Raw genomic sequence first — 14,142 nt, 5'->3', positions numbered from 1 at the left:
ATTTAAAAATATATGAGGATTTTTAAAGAACTTAGTGCTAGAGAATTTCCAAGTTAAACAAACCATCATCTTAAAATAATCTTCAGATTCTTTCCTTTTTCTGTGATTTGTAGATCACCCATAAGAATGCTCAAGCTGGACAGTCTCATAGTGGACCCAGAAGTTGGTCTGTTTTAAAGGTAGCAATTAGGACTGGTGCTCTTTGTCACCTGAGGTGTCTAAGTGATGTATTTCACGCTTGACATCTTGTGAGGGCTGGAAAGCCTAGGGCATGGTAAATTTCAAATTCAAATTTAATACTAAGGTACTCCAAAGCTTCATGGTAGAAACTTTTGTTTCCATAAGGTTCAAACTTGTAAGTGACCAGGCTGTGTCAACTCATGATGGCACCTACTGGTAAAGGTAGTTCTTGGGTTAATCAGGGCCCAAGCTAGTGACAATATCTTTTGGCAAAACATTTCCATAAGTAAAATTTTAAATATAAAGAATGTTATTCATCAAGATGGTAACAGTTAGTTCATTAGTGAACAAATATATCTATGTAAAATAATGAGTGTAATTTCCATGAATAACCTAGGGAAATCCAGAATCATGTTTAGTTAATTGATAAGTATCAACACAGGTAACCCCAAGAAATCTCTAACTGTTCTTGATATTGCCTTGACCTAAACCAGGTTCACAAATTCTAAACATTGTTCTCAAGTTACCTGGCAGCTTAGTTTGCCTTTATATGCTCATGAGCTAAAAAAACATGGTAGAAAAGTCTGTCTGGTAAGGAAAAAGGGCACCAACCCCCTATTCCTCCAAAGTCTTGGGGATCCTAGAGGTGGGCTAAGCCCAGACTGTGCTGAGATGGTGTGTTTGCTTCAAGTAGCTGATCTGTGAATTTTGTTCTGAGTGGAAGCCTTTGTTCTGCTGGGGACTATTTAAGAAATTTTAGTTCTCTCTAAATGGAGTAGATGTGGCTCAGAATCAAACTCCTGAAACTACTGCCAGTTTTCTTTCTGTCTTCCCTTCCCCTCTCTGGAAACCACAAGACACAGAGTGGAGGTGAGGAAATGCATTTTTCAGAAGTGATTCTGAAAGATCTTCCCAGTAGGGAAGGCACAGGCACTTTGGAGCCTCAGAAGTGGGAGAACCCAAGACCAGATGAAGTCTTAGCTGGTATAATTAAGGTAAACAGCTAATTAAAGGCTTTTGAAGCCTGAGTGGATGGAGGAAATGAGAAATAAAGGCGAAGCAAGCCAAAATGGCAAACAGTTCTTGACAAATTGCTGTCTGAAGCCAAGAGGCATGAAGTTCTGCCAAAGAGAACAGAGGCTGGAAGGTTTCAGACACTAAGAAGGGATTCAGAATTACTGCTTTTTCGGCTTAAGAGGGAAGACCCCAAATCTAGTGATAGAATATATTTAACCCATCTTTAAATGCTTAAAATCTTTAAATATTTTTCTTTAGTATGTTTACATTTTCATCCATTAGGTTATTAGAATAAGTCATTCCAAGTATTTATTTCTTTAACCAAAAGACTGTAGTTGTTGAATATACAATGGAAAGGGACAGTCTCTTCAATAAATTGTGTTGGGAAAACTGAACAACTACATGCAAAAGAGTGAAACTGAACCATATCTTATATCACATGCAAAAATCAACTCAAAATGGGTGAAAGATTTGAATGTTAAGATTTGTAACCATAAACTCCTAGAAGAAAACATAGGCAAATAAGCTCCTTGACATCAGTTTTTCAAGATTTTTTTTCCTTTGGATCTGACACAAAAGGCAAGGGCAACAAAAGTGAAAATAAGCATATGAGACTACATCAAACCAAAAAGCTCTGCACAGCAGAGGAAGCTAGCAACAAAGCAAAAGAAAACTTCCTGAATGCAAGGTGGGGATGGGGAGTGGAAGGCCAAGTGCTGAATGCAGCTGCATGCATGTGTGGGGAGTGCCGGCTGAGAACCTGTCCAGGGAGGTGTGGTGGTGGTGAGAAATGGGACAGCATGTGAGGCAAAGCTTCCAGCCCCCAGCACATGCTCCATCATTGTATCAGACTTCCACCTACAAAACAAAAATCCAAAGTTAAGTTATTAAGAATTTTAAGACAGTAACTGCAGAACAGTAAAATCCAAGTACAAGTGCAGTTTCCTGTGAGAATGCACTGACCATATGCCCAAGAAGCCACTCTGCTCACTGCTAAATAGCCTAAGAAAGGCTTACTTAGCACAGAGCCTAATATACAGTATGAGTTCAGAAAAAGAGTGTTCTCTTTCCATTCCCATTCATTAAAGGAAGCTTAAAATTACTCTTGCATAATTCACTACCTTCAGAAGACTATATACCAAAGGATGCAAACAACACATCATACCCACCCATCCTTTAGGCCAGTTTAATTTCCATTTATTCCAAGAAACTCTTATTGTTGGAACAAATTTTCTAATCCCTTGAGTGTAAGTTCTCTGTGAACCTTGCCTGTTTTTTATTAAAATCTGCTTGGTCCAATCCACACGTGTCTGTACAATGTATCAGAAGGCCCTGGGAGGCAGGTAAGCCTCATCTGATTGTGTCTCCTTTATAGTATCTAACCATAGAAAATAAGTTTAGGGCTGAATTAAATTCAGTGGAATTGAAGTGGATTTGATTTCTAAGTAAGCACTTTTCTAATTTCTGAGTTTCTCATTCCCAAATTTGGTTGTGTATTTTTGAAGTAACAGTAAGTGATCTAAAACAAATATGGGAAAAAAACAAAGCTCTAAGAGACAAATTCTAGGTTTTATTTGAGATTTCAGGAAAAAAGTTCTAGTCCAATACAAACAAAATTTTCTTATTAAATAATAATTAGCCAATCTAATAAATATATAAATTAAACTCCATAAATCTAAAACATTGAGTGATATTTAAACAGTCAACTGACAAGGATTCCATTAAGTTATTATTTAGGGAAAAAGTATTCTAACACACCTGTAATATTCTAAAAAGAAAGTGCATGCATACAGACTTGAGGAAAATGTAGAAATATGAAAACATGTTGACTTGACAGGATGATGGTGCTGTGGAAAAATTATTCCTTTTATTTACTCTTAAGTGTTCAATACATTTAGAAAATGAACAAAAAAAATGTACCTACTCATACTGCTCATGACTTTAGGTCTTGTACCTATTTCAAGAACATGGTAAGCATTTTTCAATGTATATAGTTGTTGAATCACTATCTTATGCACCTGAAATTAATAAATACTGTATATCAATTATACTTTTAAAAAAAAGAATACTGGTCCCAAGAGGAAGATAAGATTTTTGTTTGTTTGGTTTTTGCCCCAGGGGCCAGATCTAACCCCCAGTCTAACTTTTTGTACATGTACTACAGCTAAGAATGTTTTTTCATATATATTTTTAGTGAAATATAACTGACATACAATACTACATTTGTTTCATGTATACAACATATTGATTTGACATTTGTATACACTGTGAAGTTTTGATCACCACAATAAGTCTAGTTATCATCTGACACCTTACAAACTTAATATAATATTATTGACCATATTCCCCATGCTGTACATTACATGCCCATGACATTTATTTTATAACTGGAAGTTTGTACTCTTGATCCACTTCACCCATTTCACCCTGACCCCTCTGGCAACCACTAGATTGTTCTTTGTAACCAATAGTGTTTTTTGTTTTTTGTTTGTTTGTTTGTTTTGGTATCATTAATGTACAATTACATGAGCAACATTATGGTTACTAGACTCCCCCCATTATCAAGTCCCCACCACATAACCCATTACAGTCACTGTCCATCAGAGTAGTAAGATGCTATAGAATCACTACTTGTCTTCTCTGTATTGTACAGCCTTCCCCATGCCCCTCCCCTATATTATGTCTGCTAATCATAATGCCCCTTTTTCCCCCTTATCCCTACCTTCCCGCCCATCCTCCCCAGTCCCTTTCCCTTTGGTAACTGTTAGTCCATTCTTGGGTTCTGTGAGTCTGCTGCTGTTTTGTTCCTTCAGTTTTTTCTTTGTTCTTATACTCCACAGATGAATGAAATCATATGATACTTGTCTTTTTCCACCTGGCTTCTTTCACTGAGCATAAAAGCCTCTAGCTCCATCCATGTTGTTGCAAATGGTAGGATTTGTTTTCTTCTTCTGGCTGAATAATATTCCATTGTGTATATGTACCACATCTTCTTTATCCATTCATCTACTGATGGACACTTAGGTTGCTTCCATTTCTTGGCTATTGTAAATAGTGCTGTGATAAACAAAGGGGTGCATATGTCTTTTTCAAACTGGAGTGCTGCATTCTTAGGGTAAATTCCTAGGAGTGGAATTCCTGGGTCAAATGGTATTTCTATTTTGAGTTTTTTGAGGAACCTCCATACTGCTTTCCACAATGGTTGAACTAATTTACATTCTCACCAGCAGTGTAGGAGGGTTCCCCTTTCTCCACATTCTCGCCAACATTTGTTGTTGTTTGTCTTTTGGATGGTGGCGATCCTTACTGGTGTGAGGTAATATCTCATTGCGGTTTTAATTTGCATTTCTCTGATGATAAGTGATGGCCAGTAGTGTTTTTCTGCTTTGTTTATTCCTTTAATTTTGTTTTTTAGTTCCACATATAAGTGAAATTATAGGGTATTTGTCTTTCTGTATTTATTTCACTTAGCAAAATATACTCCAAATCCATTCATATTGTTGCAAATGGCAAGATTCTGTTCTTTAAGTCTGAGTAATACACTGCATCTTCTTTATCCATTCATCTATCAAAGAATACTTAGTTCGGTTATATATCTTGACTACTGTAAATAATGCTGCAATAAACAAAGGAGTTGTGTATCTTTCCAAGTTAGTGTTTTCATTTTTTTCAGATCTATACCCAAAAGCAGAACTGCTGGGTTATATCACATGGTAGCTCTGTTTTTAATTTTTTGAAGAATCTCCATAGTTTCCGATGGTGGTTGTACCAGTTTAGAGTCCCACCAACAGAACACAAGGATTCCCTTTCCTTTACATCCTACCAGCACTTGTTTTTCTTGACTTTTTGATATCAGACATTCTTACTGGTGTGAGGTGATATCTCATTGTGGTTTTGATTTGCATTTCCCTGATGATTAGTGATGTTGAGCCTCTTTTTATGTACCTGTTGGCTATCTGTATGTCTTCTTTAGGAAAATGTCTCTTCAGATCTTCTGTTCAATTTTTAATCAAATTGTTTTTTGTTTTTTGTTACTGAGTTGTATGAGTTCTCTCTATATTTTGACTAATCAAAATTAGTCACATTTGAAAATAAGACACAAGAGCAACAGGATTTCCTTATGAAATGTTTTCCTAATATTCTTAAAACTAATCAATTTCTAAGATTAAAGGACTTTCCTATTAGTGCTTTTTAAGAGATCTGAGATTCCTATGAACATTTATACCCTTTGAAAAAGCACACCTTTGGCATTTTTTTCAAATTCCCTTTATTACTGCCATGTGCCAGGAGATGGATTCTCATGCATTGCTTGGAGTTTACCTCCTACTGAAAGAGTATAAACTACCAGTTGTGGTGTTCCCTAAATATGTGATTGGGCACCGTATCAGGAACATTGTTTGTAGTTTTGAAAGATTTTATTTAGGCAAGGGCCTAACATTTGTAAATATCCTCTCATTTATCATAAACCAGTTTATTCTATTTCAGACACCAAGCTTAAAACAATAGGATTTTTTTATAAGCCAGAAGCTTTCCTTGTAGTTTGGCTTATATTCACTTGTGGTCTCTTCTCCCATGAAGTTTTGGCAACCCTCACTTAAACAAGGAAAAAAAAAAAACAAAAACAAGAAACCAACATCTGGATTCAATTGATCAGACTTTAACCAGCTTCCATTGCAATATGCAAATAATCAATCTCTGTGGTGTGTACTTCATGGCAGATAAAACTGAGGTGTCTTATTCTTAAAGCCCCCAACTTTCTCATGTCCTTCCTTTCTCTGGTAGCAAAACCTTTCAAAAAGGCAAATATCTTCATCTACAATATATCTCAAATGCTGGCCATATTGCCTGAAAACATCAATGCTCTACTGTACAGTATAAAACAAACAGATGTGAAATTTCATTAACAAGTTTGCTTCATTTTGAAACAAACTAACTTGTTCCAGTCATTTCCGATCAGGGATGAAGAGCAGACTTAGAACGTGGACACAATTCTCTTCACATATCTGTTTTCCTCACTTAATTCCTCTCAATTTTATGCTGACCCATGCCCTACTTCCTACTCACCCACTTGTCCAGAACATCAAAAAGGCAGCTTGTTTTTGCAAATCTAGAAGTCATTAATCTCTTTGCTTCTTTCAACTCTTCATTAGTTTCTAAATTTTACTTCAGTGACTTGCTTATTTTTCATGATCTCTCTTAGCATGTCTAAAACATAGGGATTATTTTAATACCTGGAAAGCAACCCAGGATACTCAAAGAAGGTAAAGTAAAATTTTTGGCTTGCCAAAATGTCCATAATACCTGGTAATTCAAGTTTCCCAAAATCTGGAGGCAGATGCTTCTAATTATAAACTTGAGAACTTGAGGACAGCTGATCAACATGATTATATATCCTTAATTTTAGTTCTAGATATGAAACAATATGCCTACAGAAGTGTTACTGTCAATGGTCTCTGCATTGGATGCTAGTCCATTTGAGAATTCAAACTCGAATATATCATCCTGTTAGTTTTGCTGACATTTATCCCTGCCCCCACACCCTGAATTCCAGTTCCATGTGAATTTAGCACAGGTGCAGACTCAGGCTTAACATAAGGGAACAATTTTCTGATTCATTCGTGTAAGACCCTGAGGGAAAGAGAGAACAAGATGTATCAAGGTAATATTGCATTGTTAAAAAATTAACTTAGTTTGTTTTTCTACTGAGGCAGGAATACCCATATCTAAATGTTTAGATATGTAAACCTCACATACAGTTCTCATGTTAGTCATAGTATAGTAGCATTTTTTAGAACTCATTCTTAAGAAAATTATTTTAAGGGAAAGGATAGGCAGATGGTTATTTTTATGCTTTTTGTGGGGGGAGGGGTATCGACCTACATTTTTGTGTCAGTTCTATTGGGGGCAGGGATGTAATAGCAAAAATAGTGATCACTCCCTCCAGGCACACTGCTCTGTAAAAGCTAGTCTTGTTCTGAAAGGAAAAGGTATGTTAAAACTCATTTTTTATTATTATTTATAAAAATTCTTGGGTTTTATTAGTTCAGGGCTCAATGAATCTTCTAGCTGAACCATACTGTTATTCAGTGCTAGAAGCAGAATGGAGGGAGAAACTAATTAGCATAGTTCTTACATCACCACTGGAAATTCTTTATTTGCCCTCAGGATACACATTGCTGTGTCTGCTCAATGCTGTTAAATATGACAAGGTCAGTAACCCTGTTTTTGTAACAATGAATGCTAACAAACTTGGGCCTCATATACATTGTCATTGTTTAACAGGGTCAACTGAGTTAACTGAGAGCATTATGCATGTACAGTGCCAAGAAGACCCCATCAACAGTCAAATGCACAATGTTATCATATTAGCATAAGTACTGGAGCAACAGATGGGCCAGCTGTGAGCAAGTCAGATTTACCCAAAGATTCTGCACTAAAACTTGAACCATAGCAGGATTTATACCATGGCCCATGGGACACTGGACAGGGAAATGGGAGCAAGGGTTCTAGTCTCACCTCTGCCACTTCCTTCCTAAAGCCTGTTTCTACAGCAATAGGATGAGAAGTCAGAGCAGATGACATCGAAAGCCCCTTTAAACCCCCAGAGCCATGAGTTTAAGGCAGCCCACTGGATAAATGCATCACCAGTATGAATTTCAATGGAAACATTTTTAATACAGTGTGTTTTGTTCTGAGTTTTTATTTTTATCCCTTTGGCATTTGGCAGAGAGGTAAAAAAAGCTGATTTCCAGCAAGTGTGGTTACCTCAGGTGGCATGTGTACAGGAACTTAGAAACCTGTACAAGTTGAATAACGTGATGACTGACATGTGCTCCTTAGGCCTTGAAACATCATCAACACTATAATACAATCTGCATATCATTTTTCTTCTGAGAAATTCTGTTCCAATGAGAGTTTGTCACTCTCTTTACAATGCCATCAAAGTAAACATTATTCAGTCCATTTTTTCCAGTGTGAGAAATGGAGTCCCTTCCAGTTAAATCGATGTTAGGATAATTTTAAAACCTGATCAACAATGACTTTTTTCATTTAATTTCAAATTTGCTTTTTCTCTATCATCATACACATACAAAAACAATTTATAAATATCAAATAAATACTATTTTATAGTATTTAATAGTAAAAAATACTATTTATTTGATATTTATAAATTGGGTGGAATTATAACAATTGCCTAGAAAGAGGAAAATCCAATATTCTATAAACATGAAACAAGGTTCAATTTGGTAAGGAGGGGAAACAAGGACCAAAGAAAAATTGTCTAATGGAAAAGTACTATAAAGTATTCTAGATTGGCATATAAATAAGACAAAAAGTATGAGGGAAAGAGTGTTGCTTTTAAATCCATTTTAGTATAAACAGACATTTTAGCAAACAATTTATTTTTAATGCAAATTGTTCTGATGTTATACTACAAATGTCCTTTACATATCACATTGGTTAAATTATGTCTTTTCAACCTTAATTTTTTGTTAAATTGTAAATGTTTGTAATGGGCCTTTTAAATGCTTGATGTAATGTTATTATTCGGTGGCAAAACATTTCTTAGATATGCAACATTATTTTAAAATAAATTCCTCAAGATGAACATAGTTGCTGCAGTCCCTTGAAATTTATGGCATTTAAGAATAGACATGTGTTTCTTCAGCACAGGAGCTCTTCAAGGGAATTTATGACTGCTGCTGCAAAAGTTAGTAAGCAATGCACTTGTTTGGTTAAGACTTTTAGCCTTGACCTCCAGCTTTAAACCCTTGTCCTTTATTAATCACGTGTTTCCTGATTCAAAGAGAATATTTTTGGAGAGGAAAATTGTTCTGGGACTGAAGGAGTGTTATATACCAAACAGACATGCCCAGATGACAAATAACCCCTGCATGATAGCCAGAGTTCATCCAGCTGGTCGGCCCCAAATTTTGTGATTGATGGTGTTGATGTTCTAAATAGGCCTAAGATGTGCCAAGTATAAGAGCCATAACAAAGTCCTTCAGATTTATACTGTAGATAGAAGGAGGAAGCGAGAAGGCATGTTCCCAGCACATGGCAATTCTAAGAATGGTGTCATGATTACAAGTAACCTCGCAGGGTTTGTCTGGTTTCTTTCGAAGTTAAACAAAAACTGTTTGCTGGTCAGGAATGAATAGGGTCACGTAAGGTCTGTCTGAACCTTACGGTTACTAAAATGTTTCTCTGTAACTGGACACCTTCTGAAGCTAGGATAACATTGGGATCCATTGAAGGGATCAATATACTGATTTTTCCTTTGCCTTTTGATTCTTTTCAGAAAATAAGAACAGTTCTTTGCTTTTAAGAAAAGAAAGAAAGAAAGTGACATCATGGCATATATTGAAGCCATTAAGTTTTTGAAGTAAAAAACCTTGAAGACTATTTAACCTAACCCTATTATCTTTATATTTTAGGAAAGTTGGATGATTTTTTAAGTCAAGGAGAGTCATGAGAACTCTCTTGAAGAGCTCCTGTACTGAAGAAACACATGTCTATTCTTAAATGCCATAACTTTCAAAGGATTGCAGCAACTATGTTCATCTTGAGGAATTTATTTTAAAATAATGTTGCACATTTAAGAAAACAAAGGAAGAAAATCAGATCATTATGTTCTCATTACATTTTTATGACTCTTACGTCAACAATATTTCCCATAATGTTAGCAAAAATGTTATAGGAACCAGGTAAATTCAATAATTTATTATGGAATCAGAAATCAACTGGTAATATGGCACATTTTAGAAGGCATGATTTTTTTTTCAATATTTTATTAAGGTATGATTGACATACACTCTTATGAAGGTTTCACATGAAAAAACAATGTGGTTACTACATTTACCCATGTTATCAAGTCCCCACCCATACCCCAATGCAGTCACAGTCCATCAGTGCAGCAAGATGCCACAGATCCACTTAGAAGGCATCATTTTTAAAGTGCTGCCAAACTGTCCAGTTCTAAAAAAATATCTAGCAGATACATGTAGAATCACCTAATTTGCCAAGATCAGACCTAGATGTGTTTTAACCAGTGTTGCTAATATAAAAATTTAGAAAATCTTTAAACCTTCAAGTCACGGGACTTTCTCTAAGGGAAAACATCGATAGTTTTAGGGATAAAATATTCCTCCTCACTTGAAAAAACAAAAGTGAAATTTCCTCTCTATTATTTTGAAAAATATAGTATTATAGTACTGTCCTTGGTTTTGTTTTCATTTTTGGCACATTGCTGTTTCTGTTACCATTATGATTGTTGGTGTTATGTTTAAAAGTGCTTGATGCTTTCTTTCATTGCAGCTTTCCAAGGCTGAAAAATATTTGTTTCTTGTATCTATTTAACAAATATATAAACTGAGGCACATATTTAGATTCTTTTTCACCTATACATAGTAAATATGGAGTATACCAAAAATAAGGTCCATAATAACATGACTCAAGACAGTTGGCTGTGACCACAGCTCATATCTCCATGAAAAGTGTGGCTAATAATGGTCAATTAGACCCAGCAAAATAAATACATGAGGATGTGACCAGCAGAAGAATTCTGCTGCAAGTTCTATTCTGAATGGAGAAATTTTGACTCTCTAAATTATCTTCAGGTGATTTTTAATACAGATAAAAGTGAAAATAAAATCCCAATAAACCTGTGCTGTCTTTTGCTAAAAAAAAAAACCACTGACAACATTGTGACTTTAGTCAAAAGTCTGTCACAGTATATCCTGTATTTCCACTCAGAGTCCTAAGCTTTCCCGCCACTTATATTAGGATTTTGACTGCTTTAATCAGTTTGTCCAGTTCAGATATTTACTTTCAGCAGTAGATAATCTTGCTATGAAGACAACAAAGGTTCCCATCCTAAGGAATAAGAACTATGCATATGCTATAATACATATTATATATGCACATATAATATATTTATGAGTAATTATTTTTAGATGCTTTACTTCAAATGAGATTCTTGTCATTCCAGTGCTCCTCTCCACCAAAGAGATGGTGGTGAGACTCTTAGCTAGGTGTGGTTAAGGGGATACTCCGGGATCTGATTTCTCTTCCTCTGGGTTCTTCGGGTTTCTTTCTTATATCAGGGTTCTGTGACTATTGGTGGGTTTGTTCAGTCATTGAAGCTGCAGTTGCTCCAAATTCCCCTGAAGCAGGGATGATCTATTAATAGTGTTCTTAAGGATGTTTGCTTCTTCCCAACTTCCTCAGAGAAATTTTGTCCTAGTTACATAACAGGCTGGGCATGCCTGCTGTCTGTATTTGTTGCCTTAAGTTTGCTTGGAGCACTCTGTGTTCACCCTGTGCAAAATAGAAGAGGTTCTATTTTGTACCTGGCAGGAGGAGGAGCAGGGGCAATGCAATTTAGAACAAAACTAAATTCTATAAATAACACCATCATCGCACCTCATACATCATTATAAATAAACACGATACAGTCTCTTTAACAATATTAAATATGCATGGCCCAGCTATTAGGGAACTCATCAGTATTCCAAATTATTAGATTTTATTTTGCTTAAGGGTGAATCTTTCATTCACATTACTTGTCAGTATTGATGAAGTGGTTTCCAGTGTCCTAAACATCTACCCACTTAAAGTCTCACAAAGGCTCCTATGGAGTGGCCAATCCCTTAATTCCAACCATTCCCTCAGGTATCTTCCTTTGTTCTTGGCCTTTTATTTGCTTTCACTTCCAGTTAGTGAGTGTATTTGCCTCCCTGTACACTTTCCTCAAAGACTCTCTACTATTATTCCAAAGGGACTAAACTTCTGTCTGTCAAAAATAGTTAATACATGAGTATTAACGTCCTGTTTTTTTATATAGTAATTGAAAGGTTGCCTGCTGTGCACAAGACTGTTCTGCTAGCCTGGAACCCGACCGGACACAGCATTTGCCAACCCCCTGCCAGGAGCAACAGTGCACTGAGATAGAAGGTGAGTTCCGTCACCCAACAGGCATTTGCTAAGGTCTGATTTCTGTGATTCAGGCATGTACCTTTTAAAGGCTCTTCATCCAGCTGCAAATCTTCCCTTCACTCATCCACTTGTTTAGATTCAGAAGATAGCACTTGGCACAAAGAGACACATTCCCTAATAACGTTTTATTCTTTTCTGTCAGCCACCCTCTCTTTAATTCCCTGCATGTGGTGAGCTTACTGAAGTTCCCTGACTACATAGCCTGAGCCCATATCCTTGAATCTTTGTGTCCCTTTTCACCATTATCTCTCCAGAGAGATTTTCTTTGTAATTTTGGTCACCTCTTCAGATTCGTCCTTTGTAATGGTCTGTATTAATATCTTTTCCTTTCTATTGAATCCTGTGTAGTTTTCAAAACCTTTTGATTCTTAGCTTTTCTTTTGTGATTTTCTTATGGTTCCATTTTGCACTTGTTTAGGTACTTCCAGCCTGATTGACAAATCTGTCAAGATCAATTTTTTGACCCATTTTCTGCTCAGTTTCTAGGATTCATTTTGGCAGTGTACTATGGTTTATTCATCTTTCTTGACTTTCTCTGCAACTTAGACTGTTGTAGATGATTAGTGTGGCTTTCTCAGCATGGATTTCACAGCCATTATGGGGGGTTGAGAACTCTCACAAAGGTCTGAGACTTTCACATCTGTAACTTTTAACTCTCTTAAATGAATTTACAAGCATTTCTCTTCTCTACAGTGAATACACTTCTCATGTTCTTTACACGAACATTTATTATCATAATGGTTTCCATACTGTTTAGTTTCCTCTTGCTACTTAACTTTCTTTTTTATTAGTTTGTGCTCATATCAATATGCTTGGCTCCTGTTTAACTATCTTATTCTACATGCCTCTAAGATTTTAAATCATCACCATGGATGATGAATTTATATTTTTCCTTCCTCTAAACTAATTTTTGTCAACACAATGCCTATTAATTCAAATAGGCACTTTAGGCTTGATCCATAAACCTAGTTTTCATCTTATCTATGTTGAAAACATCCAACACTAAATGTGTAGCTTCTAATTTTGCCAACTTGATTGGAGAACTGCAGGAATTTCCTTCCGTCTTTGAGTCCTCCAGAAGGTAATTGTTTTAAAATATCTTACATTTTGTGACTTTCCTAAGGCTTCAACCCAGCACTAACTACTGAGGATAATTAGAATCTCTCTTACTTAACATCCTTTTATTTGTTTTAGACTGTTATTATGTCTCATTTTAGTTCTTTTTCCTCTCAAGCGAATATGCCCCCCACTCTGCACTTTTTTCTCTAGAGGCTAACTTATATAAACCCTTCATCAGTTTTTTTTGTTCTCCTTTGAACTCTCTCCAATTTATTTGAATTAATAAAACTTGTTTGCACATTTTGCCACATTTTCTATTGTTCCAAAGAAAAGTACAGGAGGAATTTAGTGCTCATTCTGCCTCATTGCTCAGTCTACACTTTGTAAATTGTCTGGAGCTAGCTGGACCCCCTCACATCTCACAGGAGCTCAATGGTGGGTCTGACATCTCAAGGGCTCCCTCTGGCTCATCTGGTTCCCTTAATAAATGATCTTCTCCAAGATGGCATTACTTGGCAAGGGAGCAGACTTCAGAGTATGCAGCCCTCCACAGCCCTTTGGTACAGAGGAAGCTAAACTGCCCTTAATAACCAGAAAATGCTTGTGTATTAAGGGTTTTTACCAAAGGATTTCTTAGTCAGTTTGGTGGCCACATGAGTTAACATTCTCATATGAGTGAATCTGGAAATAACCCTTCTTCTATGAAACGCTGCACAGTCAGTTCAATCATGCTGCCTCCACTATTAAGGTCCTGGGTTCTGAGAGAGATGTTTTGGATAATTTTGTTGAAGTTGTATCTATTTTGCCAATGTACAAGGAAAACAGATAAAACTGGATAAAAAGTGGGGACATACAAGGATAGGAAAGATTAAAAAATGAAAAATAGCT

The 14,142-nt window shown here is 36.1% G+C and overlaps 1 long non-coding RNA gene across 2 annotated transcripts in view; it reads left to right on the top strand.

The window, feature by feature from the left end:
• Window positions 1–14,142, top strand: part of LOC140849907 (uncharacterized) — a 181,280-nt gene that overhangs the window by 140,801 nt on the left and 26,337 nt on the right. For both annotated transcript variants that reach the window (XR_012132289.1, XR_012132288.1), the window contains exon 4: window positions 12,044–12,153. This is a non-coding gene — a long non-coding RNA (uncharacterized lncRNA). The remainder of the gene's footprint in view (window positions 1–12,043; window positions 12,154–14,142) is intronic.

This window comes from Manis javanica, chromosome 6, assembly GCF_040802235.1.
Source record: "Manis javanica isolate MJ-LG chromosome 6, MJ_LKY, whole genome shotgun sequence".
Classification (NCBI taxonomy): domain Eukaryota; kingdom Metazoa; phylum Chordata; class Mammalia; order Pholidota; family Manidae; genus Manis; species Manis javanica.
The sequence above is the reverse complement of the archived record's forward strand: the minus strand, read 5'-3'. Positions and strand labels throughout refer to the sequence as shown.